This window comes from Cavia porcellus, unplaced genomic scaffold (assembly GCF_034190915.1).
Source record: "Cavia porcellus strain 051 isolate PalLab524CR breed Dunkin Hartley unplaced genomic scaffold, mCavPor4.1 scaffold_7, whole genome shotgun sequence".
Taxonomy (NCBI): Eukaryota; Metazoa; Chordata; class Mammalia; order Rodentia; family Caviidae; genus Cavia; species Cavia porcellus.
The window spans coordinates 66,301,234-66,319,653 of NW_026947490.1; the positions used below are offsets into that span (position 1 = coordinate 66,301,234).

At 42.6% G+C, this 18,420-nt stretch overlaps 1 protein-coding gene across 8 annotated transcripts in view; it reads right to left on the reverse strand.

Moving 5' to 3' along the window:
- The window catches only part of Svil (supervillin), a 206,256-nt gene that overhangs the window by 186,280 nt on the left and 1,556 nt on the right, over positions 1-18,420 (reverse strand). The window lies entirely within an intron of this gene.

Consider the following 18,420-nt stretch of genomic DNA (forward strand, 5'->3'; position numbering starts at 1 on the left):
AGAACACACACATACACACATAGAAAGAGAGAGAGAGAGAGAGAGAGAGAGAGAGAGGGAGAGAATAAAATCTAATGGACTCACTCCAGTGGGATGGAAAGGAAATGATCTCTGCAGAAACTGGAGTCCACCTGGGGGTTGCTGGGAAATTTAGGGTTGGATTCCACACTGGTGAACCTCCCTGCTAGACACCGGGATATCTGTTCAATTTCACTGCTCCCCATCATTCCCCTATCCAAAAGGATAACTCAGAGTAACTCAAGGTCTAACCTCTAAATCCAAAAGACATACACAGATATCTTTTAGGAGTCCTGAGGACAAAAAGGGGACTACTTTAACTTTTAATACCTTTAAAAAAAGGCATTAAAATAGACCCTTACTGAAGCACCACACTGTGCTTCAATGGTTCTGTTTAAATCACGTAAATTTGATGCCAGCTTTCAAAGTACTATTTAAAAATGTAATGAGACCAGGAAGAAGGGAATTACGGTGGTTTTTTGAATGCACGTACTACAATACATAAAGTGTCAGACATTCTCTACCAATAAATATTGGTAAATAAAGGGAAAATTGGGGAGAGGTATTTTCTCATCATACATTAACTTTCCCAACGAAATTTTTAGTACAGCGACAATCAGTGTAAGCTGCAAAAATACTCCTGGTCAGAAGGCAAAGGTAGGTACAGCTGGAAGCTCACCTTCCAGCCCCTGGAGCTTGTGAAGGTTGTCTATACACAAAGACGGCAAGTACGATAAAGCGGAGAGAACGGGTATGCGAGGTTATCCTGGATTGACAGGATGGGGCCAGTGTTCTCACCCAGGAGGAACAGAGAGCCCAAGCAGACACTCTCCTCACTTTCTCATAGTTCTAAGTACTCTGAAACTTGAAAACAATCACCCAAAAACTGAAGAAAAAAACAAAAAAGTAAATGCCTCACCTCTCATGCCCTAAAACGAACTGTCTGCTGGTTTCTACATCTGTCTGTCCGACGGGATCTACGGCAGTGATGCTAATCACAGCGACAGCAACAACAGTAAAAGTAACAAATAGAAAAATGGGTATCTTACAGAACAAGAAGCCTTCTAGAGTAATAACTAAATGGACTATAATCACTTTAACATAATGCGGCACATTTGCACATAATCATAGTAACTAAGGAGGTCTTCAAAGCAGTGAGGATAGCCAGGTGTAATGCTAAGCAGTCTTCACATATTATTTCACATTTCTCCATAACACTTGGGAGACGGGTCACTCCCATCGGCTGCACTGCATGGGTAAGACAGCGAAGACTGGTCATAGGGTTAGAATATCAGGGTGGGCGTTTTAGACACAGTGTAGCCCACTAAAGTTATACCAAAAAATAAACAAAAAATGTATAAACTCACCTTACTGAAAAGAGTACAATTGGAAATGATTGGCAAAGGATTTTAAAAAGGCAGATCAACAGAAACACAAGGAGAAACAAATACGCAAGCATGCCGTGCTTTGGAGCCCTGGTGAAATGTGACCAATGAACCTTCTGAAGAGGTATTAGGAGCTCCCTCCCCAAGCCGTGCTGCGTTTGTCCCCTGGAGATCGAGAATCACAGCCCACTCCTCAGCTCTGCAGCCACAGTGCCGTGTTAACACTGCTCGCCCCCTTTAGACTCACCCAATGCACAAAGTGAAAACTACATTTCCAGCAGGAGAGGCGAGAAGCGTCAGCCTCAACAGCGGGAAGCTAACGACACCCTGGAGGAAAGCTGAAAGACGCAGGAGCAGACAGCAGGAAGGCACACAGGTACAGCACCCATAGTTTATCTTGTGAAACATGGCACAGGGATAAAAGGTAGAAAGCAGAGCAGGACAAAGAGGCATAGGAATATTAAGTGGCAGTGGCAATCCCCAAACCCAGCCGGTGACGGCGTTAAGTTGTTTGTGCACCTGCACCTGAACTGCATGTGGAGTGGAGTTAGCAGATGAAACCTGAAGGCAGAGACATCAAAATCAAGTTCACTGAAAATTTTCTTTGAGTTATCAAAGTAACTGCTAAAAATGTGTTAGCTTGGGAACAAGATTACTAATTTTCACCACCACTACTTCTCCACTACCTGATTTTCTGAACTGCATTGGTGGATCACACTGAAAATCATCATCCAGTTCCAGAGCTGGTAACCAGATGGTAAACATTTTGGGTCTTGTGGGCCATGTGGGTGTCTGCTGCTGTTGTGCAACTGTCCTCGTAGCTCAAGAGATGATTCATAGGCAAATGAGTGTGGCTGTGTTCCAATAAAACTTGATTTACACAAACAGGTGGCAAACTGGATTTGGCCTGAATGCTATGGTCTGTTGACCCTTGACCTAGTCCAGTGACTCCCAACCTATGTACCACAGGGTAGTGCAATATATTTAAAGGGTTTCCGCCAAAAGAAGGATAGCTTCCATATTCAGAGTTTAAAAAGTAATAAACAATTTAACAATGTGAAAGAATTGCTTTACTTTTTGGCCTCACCCATCCTCTCATGTGCTTATCAGCTTTTGAAAACCTAAGCTGGAACTGATGCACAGTAAACAACCTTTCTCTAGCTTGCTTGAATACACTGGGGAAGCACCCAACAGGTAACATCTCAGAGCAGCTCACTTTAGTGCAACAGACAGGGAAACAGTGTTGTGATCTAATTCTTACCTCCATGAATACAGGAGGCTCCATGAGAGGTTAGTGCTACCTAGCTAGACGGTATCCGAAGTGGACTGAACCCAGAGAGCCTGGCACTGTCACCGCACATCAGAGGGTCAACTACCTAAATGCCTGGATTCAGCAGCTCTCCTGGCCCTGGGACCACATACTTGATAGCCCAACTTACAGGAAGAGAGGTTTACCTAGTGTGTTAGTTACTTTTCTCTCATTGTTGAGACAAAATACCCTACCTCAAATTAAGGAAGGTAAGGTTTATTTAGCTCACAACTTGTAGAAGTTTCAGTCCCTAATCAGCTGGCTCCAAGGCAGGGTGGTTTGGCAGAGGACCTCAAAAGCAACAAAAACAAAGTGGCAAGAAGCTAGCCTCTTTTCCTACTTCACACTATAAGCAGGCCACCCCCCTCCATCAGGGTGTAGCACTCACACCATTCTCTTGCCCTCCTTTTCCTCAGGAAAGGATGTTTACAAACAGGAAAGGATGTTTACTGTCACAAGGTCCACACAGTGCAAAGCTATCCCTGTGACTTTCCAGGACACATTTTGAAATAATGTACTATATTAATGAAAGACTACTTAAACCTCTAAATAGTTCATACTACATGACTGTCTTCAGAAACATCAAGAGAAGAGATGAACTGACTGACACATTCACTGTGAGTCTGCTTCTGAATTCCTAATGCAAGATGGAAGAATGGCAAAAAATAGATAAAAAAGAGAAAAAACCTTTTTTCTTAATGTTTTTAGGATTCTTGAGCATACTCTTCAGTGATGCTAAGCACATAGTGTATTTTATGATGTATAGGTAATATAGCTATTGCTTAATCTCTATCTGAACCAACAGCAACGTGCAAAGCACAGATCATCCGGGAAACGGATCATGGAGAAAGATCAGAAGCAAAATGCAAGAACTGAGAAATCTAAGCACTAAGTAAACAAGTCTAATTTATTATGAAACTATAAATATACCGAGCAAAGCAACACATTACCAAACATGATCCAGATGTAAACAGAACTTTTAAAGAGAGGAGAGAGACAGAAATGCGGTCATCATCAGGGTTCAGGTGGGTCAGTATTAAACAGAACCAGGTACTACAACCCACCTGAAAAGGACAGCTCAGCTCACAAGCTGCTGTCTGAGCCCTAGAATCCTGGAGAACATCCCTGATTTGTGTTCACCACACTCACTAACCGTTCCACTCTTTCTACCTCCTTAGGTACACGTTGCTGAAATGTTGAAGCCAACTTAGCTAAGGGGAAGCTTTCCCATCACCCTTGCGAGGGGTATAGAGTTAAAAGTGCTTTGACCAGAACCACTGGACAGCAATCTCTGCTATCAGAATCTCTGGTATCCACATCCAAGCAGACTGCAGTCAAGGTCATTGGCCAGCAGTTACAGCAAGAGCAAGGTCACCACAAACCCACTATGGCCCTGTCCCAAGCTGCCCTTTGCACAACTCACAGCCTGGCCCTGGGGTCAGAGCTTCCACCTGAGACTTGCCCTAATGACCTGGCACAGCTGGAACTGTCCAATCCTTGAGGTGTGGACATCAGACCCTTTGGGGACCCTGACATCCTCTGCTGCTCTCCTGAAATTCCTGGGTACCCTGAGACTAGACGAGCAAGGATCAGTGCAGAGTGAGACAAGTGAGAAACCTTCTTGGTGCCCACACCAGGTTACTACATTTAAAGACAAAGAGCTCTGGGCGATGTGCCCAGTACAAGAACCAACTGCCATCCGTAACGGTGACCGCAACTGAAGAGCCGAATTAACTAGAATTTTTGAAAAATTTTAAAGTTTTTTAAGCATGTGTTTGCAACATGTAATGATTCCTTCCATTCCTTGTTGGGAGCTGCCACATGTGCATAATGCATCTTAATTTGTTTTTTACCCTCTTCCGCCCTCCTACCCTCTCCCCATCTCTTGATCACTTTCCCATTTGAGAGAGATCTATCTTCCTAGTTCCTGTTACCTATCTTTCATTTTCTCTTAATTTATATTACTGATTTCTCATACAAGAGAAACCAGATGATATTTCAGCGTATGTATCTATTTCACAGGTCTCATGGCGCTTTCAAGTGACACAAGTGACACAAATTTAGCCTTCTTTATGGCAAAGTAGTAAATTTAAATATCACACTATCCATTCAATTGTGTTGGACATACAGGCTGCTTCCAAGATTTAGCTTAATTATATTTAAATTTTAAAACTGAATCAATGTGAAATATTTTTCTATTAAATACAAATGCATTGCTTTGGTAGCACGAGATTTCACTTTCAAGGCCACATTGCTTAAGAAGTCACTGGTAGCCAGGTGTGGTGGTACAAACCTCTAATCCCAGCACTCTGAGAGGCTGAGGCAGGAGGATCATAAGTGGGAGTTCAAGCTGAGCAACTGAACAAGACCCTGTTTCTAAATAAAAAAGATCTAGGCATGCAGCTTAGTGCAAAGGCCCTGTGTTCAATTCCGAGGGCTGCCAGATGTCAATAAAGCAATTCAGTAGAAATGAGTTTTTCTAGCACTATAAAATTCCCATCTGAATGTTTTGCACAGATAGCAAAAGTCACAGTGGTCACTATGGAAATCATAATTGGTAATTAAATGGAAAAATCTGTTTTAAATAAAATACTGTTAAACCACTTCTCTAGTTTTGAAGTACAAATAGCCAGATTTTCAGATGTAAAAGAAAGTCTGAGTGCTGACTCGAAATTGAACGGCGATGTAGATGCTTACTACTGCGCCAGGGCAGTAAAGACTAAGAGTGGGGAAGGAGGCACGGAAACAGTGTCACAGTCCATGGCAGTTACCACACGACCCGGTGGAGCAAGAGGAAAAGCTGCTCACTGAATAAAAAATCAAAGACCACAGAGCAGACAACAGTAAAGACAATTTCAGCAAAGAGAGTGCATTCTTTATTTTTATTTTATGTTTTTTTATTTATTTTTGCTACCGGGGATTGAACTCACAACCTTACGCTTGCCAGGCAGGTGCAGGTTCTTGTGCCGCTGAGCTAAATCCCCAGCCCAGCTGTTGCTTCCTTTAAAGACTGAAAGGAGAGTCGATAAAATTCATCAACCAAAGTCAGAACTAAAAAGAAAATTCAATGATTTTTATCATCTGAGCTTGTCACTCTTACCATCTATGAAAGGTCTTGGTTGTTAAAACAAAAAAGAAGAAAATCATTTTTAGATAAATCTTGTGAGAAGATAAGCATGTTTTTGTACAAAAACTGAAAGATTTCTAATTAAATAATTGAACAACTGGCTATATATAATACAGTGTATTTCTAACACTGTCAGAGATCATATTTTCAAAACCACAATAGTTTTCTTTAGCTTTAAATGAATTTCACAATACAAGAGACACTTCTCAATATTTTGGGTATATTTTTTATCTCAAAAGGCTTCCAAAGTTATAAAGAAATGTGTCAATTTGCACTTTTAATAAAAAGAAAGCGAATTCATGGCATAGTTTTGAATCTTTTGCATCTATTAAGAAGTTTGGGGGCTGGGGATTTAGCTCAGTGGCATAAGCGCCTGCCTTGCAAGCGCGTGGTCGTGAGTTCGATCCCTGGTACCGGTAAAAAAAAAAAAAAAAAGTTCAGACAAGAAGTTTGGCTAGGTTTGGAAACAGAAAGTTTCTATCATGCCAGAGGGTGTTCATGTTATGTTAGGTCATAATTCTAGACTCAGCAGATCTTTAAAACAAGAGATTGGCCTATGCCTTAGAGTTTCTTTCTTCTATGATATTAATTTGAAGTTGGTCTTCTGATGTGCCACCTGTGGAAACTCATGTATCTTGCATTACTCAGCTTTGTGTTACTGTAAAATGAATGTCCCAGATAGTCAATTTAAAGAGGAAATGTTTACTTTGGCTCAAGGTTTGGGAGGTTTCGGTCTACAATAGGTTAGCCCTATTACTTTGAGCCTATTGGATGCAGTGAATGTGTACTGTATTAAGTGCTTTTGTCATGGCAGCCAGGAAGTAAAACAGAGAAGAGGCAGAGGAGCCAGGGTCCTCATCAAAACACACCCCAGGGAAGGGGAAACCTCCCACTACGTGCCCCTTTTAAAGGTTCCACCACCTCCCAACAGTGCCACTGCCTGGTAACCAAGCCATTAACATGGGCCTTTTGTGGGAAATTTATCCAAACTATAGAGAATCTAGTTAAAATTCTGCAATGTATATATACAAATGCCTCTTATGGAGCCACTAAAAGCAATGGAAAACCATGAGTTTAATGATTATGTATTCTTTGCCAATGATTTCTGAATGGGTCACTGTGGAGTTTTTACAAAGATTCCTCATGCAATTAACTCCAATTCAAGATCTCTTTACACAGAAAGAATGCTTACCAAAGAAGATTTTAAAAAACATTGTGATTTGAATTTCTTTTATAAATATCACACCAGCTACAGAGAAGCCAAATATGAAGCTCTAACAACAGGAAAAACTTATTTGTAACCCAGCTAGACAGACAGGCAAGAGAATTTATATCAAAGTGATACTTTTCATAAGACAAGTAAAAAATAATTTTATTTTACATTTTTCTATCTTGGATCAATGTAACAAGATTTTACTGAATCAAAAGCAATTTGCCTCTAAAGTCTGCTAGAAAACCTTGAGAACATTTTGTTAATATTGATAAATTTAGAACTGGGTTTTCAATGTTTACGTAACTTTCAATTTTGAGATTAGTAATTTTGAGTTGGCACAAAAATGAGTTTATAGAATTTGAACAGATGGTGCTTTGAAACTGACATGCTTTTGTTTCAAGAAGTCAAATTAACTTGTCCAAAAAAGATGAACGGATATTGTCGATTTGGATGCAAATATTAAAGGAAAATGAGTTTTTGACACGTTCAATTACTGGAAAACTTAAGTGTGTTAACTTAAAGTTGGGCAGAACAATCTGACGCCGTCTAGTTTATCGTAAAGTGTTGGGTAACTCACAGACACTCGCACACACATACACAGAGAGAGAGAGGGAGGGAGGGAAGGAGGGAGGGAGAGGTGATGTGTAGACGTGACAGGGTGTGGTGACACAGAACCCAGCTTCCAAGCACCTGGCTCCATGGTATACGGTCCACTGTTTCTCCTAGTGACCACCACGCTGCCTGGGCACTGTGCAGCCCACTATGCTGAGAAGCATTACTGCACATTACTGACCAGGAATGGCCCATGTCGGAGTCAGACGCATGGCTTGTGTGGAATGCGTATCACTTTCACGGGGTAGTATCATCAAAAACTCTAAAGTCAGGGACTGTCGGGACATGAAGTAAAACCTGATCCAACTGCAGAGAGAGAGAGACAAATTCTCAACCCAAGGCACATCTGCACTGCTCTTTTGCCATTTAGTATAACAAGTACAGAGTCAGTTAGTGTACATAAAAAGAACGTGAACAGATCCCTGGCAGAATTCTGTCCTCATTAAAGTCCGGGAAGCACCCCACTGTACACTACCAGTGCAGGGTACTCAGTCTCTATCTGTGTCTTCTGACAAAAAGTGGTTTTGGCTTCTTATTGACAGCATCATAACAAAGACTTTCTTTCTGGCTGCTAGGCTAAACCAAAGTCATAGGAGAATGTATTTTTAAGAAAACTAATCTTGAAAAATAAATCACAGAATGTGGAGATGTCACAATTAAAACAGAGTAGACTTTCATTCATTTTACAGACCTGGAAATAAAACCAGGCCTACACTGAGATTTTAATCTACTGTTTGAGATTTAATCTACTCCTCTCCTGGATTAGACTAAGAGCTGATAGGAAATAAAGAACAGGTGATGCCTCGCACACAGCCTAACACATCCTCAGGGAACCCAGGCTGCCTTCCCTCACGCACCGATTTGATGATGTAATTCTCCCAGCGCAGAGATCAATTCTCCACATCTGCCAGGATAATCCAATAAGATGATGGAAGTTGAAACCTTTACTAGCAAATCATGCCAGTCTCTCTATTCTGATCATTGAAAGTCCCGCGGCATCGTCCAGTTGAGCCAACATTTTCCCCTCCAGCCCTCAATGGAGAGCTTTACTCTATTTATGGTGGTAACTTACACTCTTCCAACAGCTGCTGCCTGACATCTCACAACGGATTAACAAAGGAAAGGCACTGGACAGCTTTCTAATCAAGTTTTACATGGTGGAAAATATAATATCTAAAATAACCCTAACTATTTTGAGGTGTTTTAAAAAGCACACTGGAAAATCTCTATTTCTTGTTGCTGGCTCCATCATCTCAAGAGTGGAAAAAACAGGCTTAGGCGTCAGCATCTCTGGGTTCCAGGCTGTATCCTGATGCTGGTTTGCTTCACCAACATCCTTCTCTATGGGCCTCAATTTCCTTGTCTATAAAATAAAGATATGAAGACAAGCACTGTTGATATGATAAAGTACCAAAAACTTAAATGAAGTACTTTTATTATTTTCAGTGAATACGGTCATTGGTTCCTCTATTAATATAGAATACCAGGAGGTAAATAGAGGGGGAAATCATTACATTAAGAAGCTGGTATTGTTCTCCTTTTTAGACTTATACATTCCATACTGCATCAGCAAGCACAAGTTTTTAAAATGCAAAAGTAAAAGAATCCAAATTACTATGGAACAGGCTCCTTGGTAAGTGATAAAGGAAAAGTTAAAGTAACTTATCCAAGATCATATCACAGAAGCCCACAAGTTAAGAAATCACAGCTTCCCATTGACCCAAATGTTCCCCTAAAATCCTAGCTGGAAAGTGAAGGAAACGTGGCAACATTTTACCGTAATAAAGCTCCTTGAAGAGTAAGAATAAAGGGAAAAAGGAAATAGTGATCATTTCCCAGATTTTACAAGCTAGAATTCTTCCCCATCAGCACCAAGTGGTCTTTGTAGGATGAGCACATTAACACATGCGCACACACAAACACACACACACCAGTCTTTTAACATGAGCTGGACTCAAATCTGGGACAATAAATTCTTTAATAAAAGAAGAAAGATACTTAAGTCCTAGCTCCCAAACTCAACTTGTAGGCCCTAAAAGTCTCCAACCCCTAGTTGACATTTCCACTGAATTTCTGTGTTTGTGAGACCTTCCCATGGTATTGTTACCATATATTTATTAGCTTACAGTACTAAAACCTTACTACTGACCTCAGAATCGAAGGCCTAGTTTAACTTTAAAAACTATCACCTACCAAATACATGCTTCTGGTCCATTATTTTACTCCTACAGGCCTTGAGATTGCTCATCCGTGAGATGAGAACAGCGCTGCCTGCTCCTCACAGTGACTGGGAATAAATGACAATAGATAGGTGAACATGCCTGCCAGAGTCTCCTGTAGACAGAAGTCCTCGGTGAATATTCACAAACATCTCAAACTATGATTTCAAAATGCCTTTAAAATGCAAGTCATTTGCACAGCGCCTTTAACTGAAACTTTCAGTATTCACTGATATTACTCATTGCAAGAGCTGCTGTTTTACTAGACTAGGAATAGTGCTTCGGGGAGTAAGAAAAAGAGATAGATGGAGAGAAAATAATGCAGAAGAAGAAGAGGGAGGATCCAGGGAATGAGGAGCACAGGAAAAGCATTTTGAGAGAGAAAAGCTGTCTCATATTATGAAGCCTATTCTTTTCATCTTTTAAATTATCTTGACTCTCCTACCCACGCCAAAATTAAAAAGAAAAAAAAACACCAAGCCCACAGACATCCTCATATGAAGATGACGGTGACTAATTCAGCAAAGGCAAACACAAAGGAGCCAACTTTGCCTCCTTCCACAGCTCATTAGCTCTCCCCAGTTGTCCCTGGGAGCCAAAACAATAGGAAAACCATTCCGAAAATATGAAAAGATGAAACAGAAAAGCCATTGTTGGGTACACTATAAGCAATCCATGTGAATTTGGCAACCAAAGAGGATTAAAAAAAAAAAAAAAAAGGAGAAAAGGGCTGGGTGAAGATTACACAAACACAGCATTAACTTGGTAAAGGCAGAAGCAAGCAGGAAAACGGTCTTAGAGACCAGGGTGCCAGGCAAGCAGTTTGCATATGCTGATAGTTCTCCAATCAGACGGAGCCTCCAACTAGTATCTGTGATCAAAGCAAAAGTCAGAAATTTTCCACACTAACTTTGCAGTTTTCTCAAAGGTTCATCTTTTGGGGTTTTTTTGTTGTTTTTAGCAGCCTAGATACAAAAGATGGAACCAATTTTCACATGGAAAAAATAAAGTGCTTTCACTGCTGTAACTAACTTGTGTTTTCCTCTAGTGCTGTGAGAACCAAGTATAGAAAAAACAGACATGTGATGAAAGCTTTTAGGTTTTTTGTTTTTAAATGATGAGGAAGTTTTGTTATTTTTTTTTAAACACACAGATGTTGGGTTTACATAAATAATCAATCAAATATTTTCTAACCATACAATTTTCTTATCAAGCATGTAATGTTTTTATTTTTCCTGGAAACTCAATGTCAGGAGTATACAGTGATGACCGTTTTTCAAAAAATAATGAAATAATTTTGGGGTCAGATGAAATATGTATATCCAGTTGCAAGGTGTACATCTAGTTCATTTTTAGGAATTTGCTAGAAACCACCTAACACAACTAGAAGGGGAAGCTCTCTCTAAATTTGAATTCATTCTCTGTCACTTGTCCCAGGAATGTAAATTCTTAGCCTTATTCTCAGAGTTTTGGACTTAAAACCTGATGAACTTTAACTAAAAGCATGCCCACCTCCAGATTTCTGGCTATGGAATTTCCTCGTAAGGATGCACAGGCTAGGCACAGAGGTCTGTCTATCCACTAGCAAGTCTATCTAGGGCCACATCTGGAACAGGGCAGGCAGAAACAAGGTTCTTTGCTGAGTCCTAGTGTCATTCACTCTAAGACGAGGGCCATTGGTGACCTCATGGCCTCCTCAGGCTCCAGCAACAGGTGTCCTCCAACCTGCCTGAATGGCACCCTTAGTGACCATCCTGGGGCGCACACACTAGCTGTGGGGACGATACATCAACTGGCACTGGTGGAGGGTTTGGGAGGGGACAGGCCTGGGGATGCAGCTAAGCCCTCCCCAGGTTCCATCCCTGGTGCCACAGACACACACACACACACACACACACACACACACACAGCTCTAGGAGAGATGTGAATCAGGTAGTCAGCGCGCACACACATTTCTGGAGGAGCAATTCTTGCACAGTGGGCAAGCTGTAGGCGGGCTGATTCCAGAAATCTGACCAGGCCAAACTGTCCAGCACCCTGAGTTTTCCAGCCTATGGCTGTCACAGCACAGGGTAACAACGCTAAACAGCCAGGCAGCTCTACTCTTGATCCTGGGTACCCTCCCCTCTTCCTGTTCAAAGCTGGGAAAAGAAAATAAAGATCCCTTACTAAGGATCAATCTGACATGATCTGTGTGATCATGGATCCTGCAGGGGTCACAGTGTGGAAATATCCCCCAATGACTTTCGCAAAACAGGGCCCAGTAGTCTTAACAGACAGATCATTCATGATTTGCACACAGCTTAGACCGGCCATGAAGCACAAACCCTTCCAAGATGCTCCAGAAATATAATTTGGAGGGGGAAAAAAAGCAAACATTGATTCTGTTCTTGTGTATGTACAAATCTAATTGGAAGGGAAAGGTGATGTAAAACAAGCTTCCAGTCCAGCTCCTTTCAGGTACTGCCTTGTAAAAGCCAAAATAAATTTCAAACAATCTGCTCCAAAGTTCAGGCCTCTAACTGACCTCACCTCACCAGCTTCAATGCTGGTGTTTCCAAGACTCAACTCCAAAGAACCCTGTGGAAAAGCAAAAATTCCCTTGAAATAAAAACTTTGGTGGAAGATTTAATATAATCATTATACTAGGCTAAGACAACAACCAAATGGAAATGACTCAGGACAAAGACAGAAAGAAGGGTTTGCAAATTGTTGAGAGAAAAACTGGGAAAAGAATGAATGCATAAAGAAGCAAACAGAGGAAGGAGGAAGGGAAGGAAGAAAGAGCAGAGCAGCCTGGAAAGACACAACAGTCAGGAACCCCAGGAAACTGGCCCACAGAGAGCCAGTCAGCACGGTGGGCGGGGCAGGCCAGTCACAGGGGGACCCTGCCCATGGGGAGCAGGATCGGGGAGGAGGCAATCAAACACCAATGACAGATGGCGATAAGGGCATCCAGGGCAAAGGTGTCCCCAAGACACTTGAAACCCTGGGCTGTCAGGAGGGGCAGAGTGTCCAGGAGACAACAAAGTGTCCTGGAAGGGAAAGCTAGCTGCCTGAGCTTGGGGACCGGGCGTGTGGGGGCGAGAGTGGGGGTGAGGAAGGCGGGGCATCCGTGGCTGCCTCTACAAAGCTCAACACCTCTTTCCTCCTACAGAGAGACACCTTAAGGAGTATGACACCGAGGGAAAGCATGGTCACCACCACCAGGAACCTGGCTCGGGTTCCAGGCAGTCCTTCTGTGGAGAGGGTGAAGGGGCTGATTTTGCCCTTCCATCTCTAAGTGACATCAGCAAGAATTCCGGAGCATCTCAAACCATTGAAGAAGAATGTGCTATATAAAAGTCCGTCGTCTCCCAAAGAAGCTGAGCTGGGTGAGAAGGGATAATGAGTCCAATAGCCATGGTGGGCCTCTGAGTGTGTGTAGGTGGTGTGTGTGCATGTGTGTGTAACAGAAAGGAGGGATGTATGTGTTGGAAAGATAGCAATGGTGTATCTGAGAGACAAGACTTGGAAATGTAACATGACAAAAAAAACAACTGTAGTGGGCTTGGAGAAGGGAGGGGAGGGGAAAGAGGAATAAAAAGATTATTTCTTTTTATAAATAAAAAGATACGCAGGGTATGTAAACACCAATTCCTCAAGATGAATAGAATTATTATGTCCCATGAACATATACTAATAAATAACAATGACAAGTGATATTAAATATACAAAAACAAAACTGGAATGGGCAGAGAAGTATAAAAAGAAGGGATTTATCCCACGGAAGGCATTGGGAGGGGAGGGGACCAGAGAGGAACTCTGTGGTCAGGGCCAGTGCCAAGAGCCATGGGAACAAACAACTGATTAAACCCTTCTTGTAAATGTGCTGACCTCCCACGACTCAGCCATTGAGAGCGCTGACTCCCAAGGCTGCTCACCAAAGCTACAGCCTCAGTCTCCTCTTCTTCCTCGAAATAGAAATCCCTCGTCATCAGCCCTAAGAACCTAACAGGTTTCGGGGGAGCCCCAAATGAAAAGCGCAATCAAATCCAACTGAAAACTGACCTACTATAAAAAAGTTATTACTGCACGAAAGACACATGAAAGTGTAAAAGGAGTCCAGAAGGGGATTAAAGGGCTCAGAACTGTGGTCCATCCCAGCACCCACAAGTCCATGGGGGACCTGGAGCAACACCAGTGTCCAGGACAGGAGCCCCTACGAGTTAGAGGATTTTTCAGGGGTCCAAGTCATTACGGTTTACTTTATAACCTCCTCTAGAGCAAAGGGGGTCGAAGTTGACTGGAGCCCAAGGAAGGACTGCAGTGTTAGCTGTGGCTACGGAGGGGTCATTTCTTCACAATCACTCTGACAGAGCAAAAGGTTTTAGGCTGCTGGGCAGGAGCAAAAGGGCAGGAAGCCTTAGGCAGAGAGATGCACCTCCACATGAACACAAGCTCTTTCCTAAGTGCAGAGTTCAAGTTTGGATAATGGTATAATACCACATCCATCCCATGTTCCCAGATTCTGCCTTTGGGTTTCATGAGCACATCAACTTGCTTCCTCTGGCCTGGTTTGAGCTATCAGGGTTGCAGCACTGCTCTGAGAACAGAGTGTCTGAAGAGCTATCCACAAAAGAGACCCCATTTATGCTGCAGCCCCCCTAAGACCAGACATTTATGCCTGCTTTTTTGAACTGTGAGTCTACCGCCAGCTGGGCTGGCCTCTCATGCACCTCCCAGATGAGTTCCCTGAGCAGTCACCTTGCAGTACTCAACAGAAGCCTGGCTGAATAAAACCCACCAGACAGATCACCTAGAGTAAGTAACGCGTTCTTGGAAATTCAAGTTTTCTAATGGAAAAAACAAGGCTAAAATGTCTTCCAGCCCTAACAAATACAAAATAACCTAATGTTCTGGAAACATAAGTATTGTCTGGAGACACATTCTAACTTTTATGTGTTTTATACAATAGAAGTATGCATATAATTAAACTTGATCATATGGCAACTTAAAAGTATTTAATATTAGAGCCATTCCTTGGTTGATAAGTAAAATATAAAAACAGCCTAAGTTTTAAGTATGGAAAAGATACACATGCTGGCTAGTCTTAAAAAATACATGTGAAAGTATGTTAATTCTGACATTTCCTTTTAAATCTTCTCCCCTGACAGACCATATCTGGAATGACACTGGCAGGACAGAAACCAGCAAGACCATTTACAATGGCCACAAGTTGAACAAAGGCTGCTAGATTTCTATCTTCCTTGGTTACTGAACAAAAGCAGCAAATGTTAAGTACAGTTGCCCCAGCAGTTGGCAAGTTCCCTCCCATATGAGAAGAAGTCGTGGAACAGCTGGGGAATATAAGATGCTTTTGAACAAGCTGCTATGTGATCCAAAATAACACTGCCCGTGTTACAAAGGAAGAGACGGCCCCGTGCAGGTCTGGTGCATGCCTGTCAGCTGCTTCTGACTTCACAGTGGGAGCACAAGTGGTTACCACTGGAGAGACCCTGAAAGGGGTCTTAACCCTCTGCAAACAGTCAGTTGCTTATATCCATAACTCACTTTTCAGTGTGCAAGAAGCTGCATTGTATATCCAAATGCAAAACCTATACATGGACAATCCCACTCTTACTTCAGGCTATATGGTGGTTTGGAGGGGAACTTTTACAGGCTTGACTTCTGGCTCAGTGACAGAGCACGTGCTTAACATGAGGGAGGCCCTGAGTTCAATCCTCAGGAGCACAAAAAGAAAGGAAAAAGCATTGATCAAAGCTAAGCACTGATCACTCTATGACACTGCAAACAGTTTGTTGCCCATACCTGATGATTTAAAAGATTACTTAAAAGATAAAATTATGTAAAAGATAAATGTACAAGGCCTAGAACTATAAAACAGCAAATGGAAAGTATTTCTGTGCTTATTTGATAAAATCAACAACTTTAAAGTGTTCTTATAAAGGAAATACTTGTACAGGTTGCTTACAACCTGTTCAGCTCAACTGATCTACAACTAATTCTGTCACCTTCTAAAAGTTAGATAGTTTCTGCCACATTTGAGCAAATATTTTTGAAATATTATATATCAGACTCTTCTTTGTCTTCTAGCAACTTGGTGGCTCATTTTTAAACAGACTTTCTGAAAATATTTTTATTTTCCAAGAACATGCTTCCTCTTCCCAAGATGGGCCTGCACAATTCTCACAGAAACACGTATTTTTAATACCCTAGGGAGCCGGTGAACGAGGAAAGAGATGTTTGTCTCCAGTTTGGTTTTGAGGTTTTTGGTAATAGTCCTGTCACACTGGCCATTAGAATGCTAACTTTAAATGTAAAGGGAAAGGAAATGGCCAGGGAGGGAGCCGCAAAATTACACAGCAGCAACGCCAGGAGGAAAGCCCTACACTTCCGGAGGGCCTTGTAAACTCTCGGGCCACTGGACGAAGTTTTCCATCACTAACCTTTCCCTACCCTCAGCTTGTTGACAAGAAGGAGGAGCCGTCACTGCACAAATCACAGGATGCTGACTTCAAGGCGGCTATAAGTACTTTCCCTCTCTAACTGCAGGACGGGATAGAGGAGAGCAAATAAGATTCTGTTCTTAAATGTCCTTACTAACCAAAATTTATTGAGCAGCTATTGTGCACCCTGTGTAAATTATTCGATTTAATCCTCATAACTTGAAGTCAGGAGGCATTGTTATCCCAGGGGATATTTTTCAGTATTGGTGGTAAAACCTAAGGTGTTCATTCACACTAAGTTATATGTCTAGCCCCTTCCCTCCTTTTCCCTCTCTTTCTTTCTCTCTTTCCTTCCCTCTTGCCTTCCTTCCTGATACAGAGTCTCCCTAAGTTGCCAAGGCTGAGCTTAAATTTATGACCCTGCAGCATGCCACAGTGTTGAACTATAAGCATGACTCACATTCTTAAAAATTATAAGGGCTCAGAGCTGAACAATGGCACAGGGCTTGGAGTGATAAGCAATGGAGGCACCGTGTGAACCCCAGGACCCTAGGACATTTGGAGACCCAGACTGTCATTCCAGAGCCTCAAACATCATTGAAGGAAGTGCACTCTTAAGTAATATACAAGATAATACCCAAGTTCCACATTTGACACTTGAGTTCAAAGTTGCATAGAAGTATGCCAAGGAAGTCATAGTCTCAGATTCTTAGAAGAAACTTGGGGTTTTACTATTTCCAAAAAAGACCTCACTTACTGTTAAACACACATTCAGCATGGTGGCCACATCACAGGGTTTAAACAGGGTGGGTCTTGCTGCTCCCTGCCCAGAGGGAAGACAGGCAGCTTCTAAGAGAATGGTTTCTGACCCCAGCCCACCTGCCTTACAAGATAACAGAAAGCAAAGGATAGCTATTTCTGCCTCTCTTTGAAACTGTCATACAATTCAAAGGTTTTCAGGAGATGGCTTACTTTTTTTCATATACCTTAAGCTTTAAATAAAAGCTGGCTTCATTGATGTGCTGTCACAAACACCCAACAATATGTTAAAAGTCAATCAAACCCTAGTGCCTAACTAGAACCTGGAGTTACAGCAACGCGTAAAACCCTACTGAGGCCTGCAATCCCAGCTATCCTGGAGACTGAAGCAGGAGGATCATAAGTTTGAGGCCAGCCTATGCAACTCAGCTAGAACTTGTCTTGAAATAAAAAAGAGCAGAGACACAGCTGTGGGCCTAGGGCCACAAACAAAACAAAACAAAACCAACACATCCCTTTCAGTAGAAACCTATGCCTAAGAAGCAAGGACGATTAAACAGTTCTTTTTGGAGCAGGACCAAATTAGGCTCCAGCAAACTGCTTCGGGCCTCAGTTTCCTTATCTGTAAAGTAGAGATAACGCCCTGGGAGAAGGTTTTGAAGTTTACCAGTGGAATGTGGAGGTCCATGCCCAGTGTATGAGATCCTCTCACGTACCAGGCACTTCATCAAAGTCAGTTCCTGCCCCTTTTCGTACTACAGGAGAGGGGGTGGAGGCAGGTAAGTCAGGAAAGCAGCTGCTCTTGGCAGGCGGTGTTTAGGTGTGGAACGCGCCTGGCTTTCTGCCCTGCAGCATTTCTTCCTCTCAGCCCGGTCCCGTGAAAGTTTGGAGCCAGAGGAGACACCTGCCTCTAAAATTTCCATGACAGTACTTGAGGTTGGGCTGGATTTGCAAAAAGTGGCCAGGGTTTGGCAGATGGAGGTGGGGAGAGGGACAAAGAGCTTTAATCTCTTTAGCTAGCCCCTCCTCTTCCTAGAAACTTCCAACTGCAAGAAACTGTCAGTCTTCAAAAGATCTGGAATGCCTACGCCAGAAACGCTTAAACCTGCACCTGACCCAGATGGTGGCCCTGGCTGGCGCCTCCTCGCCTCTAGCTCGCGGTAATGCAATTACCGCAGGTGAAGCTCCACGCAAGGCCTCGCGCAGCTGGCTGTCAACGGGGAGTAAACCGCTCCCGCGGGGAGCTCGCACGCGCGTACACTTTGCAGGAGAGCGGGGTGTAGCGCGCTCCGAGTGCAAACCAGCGCGGGTCGGCGGAGGTGTGGGCCC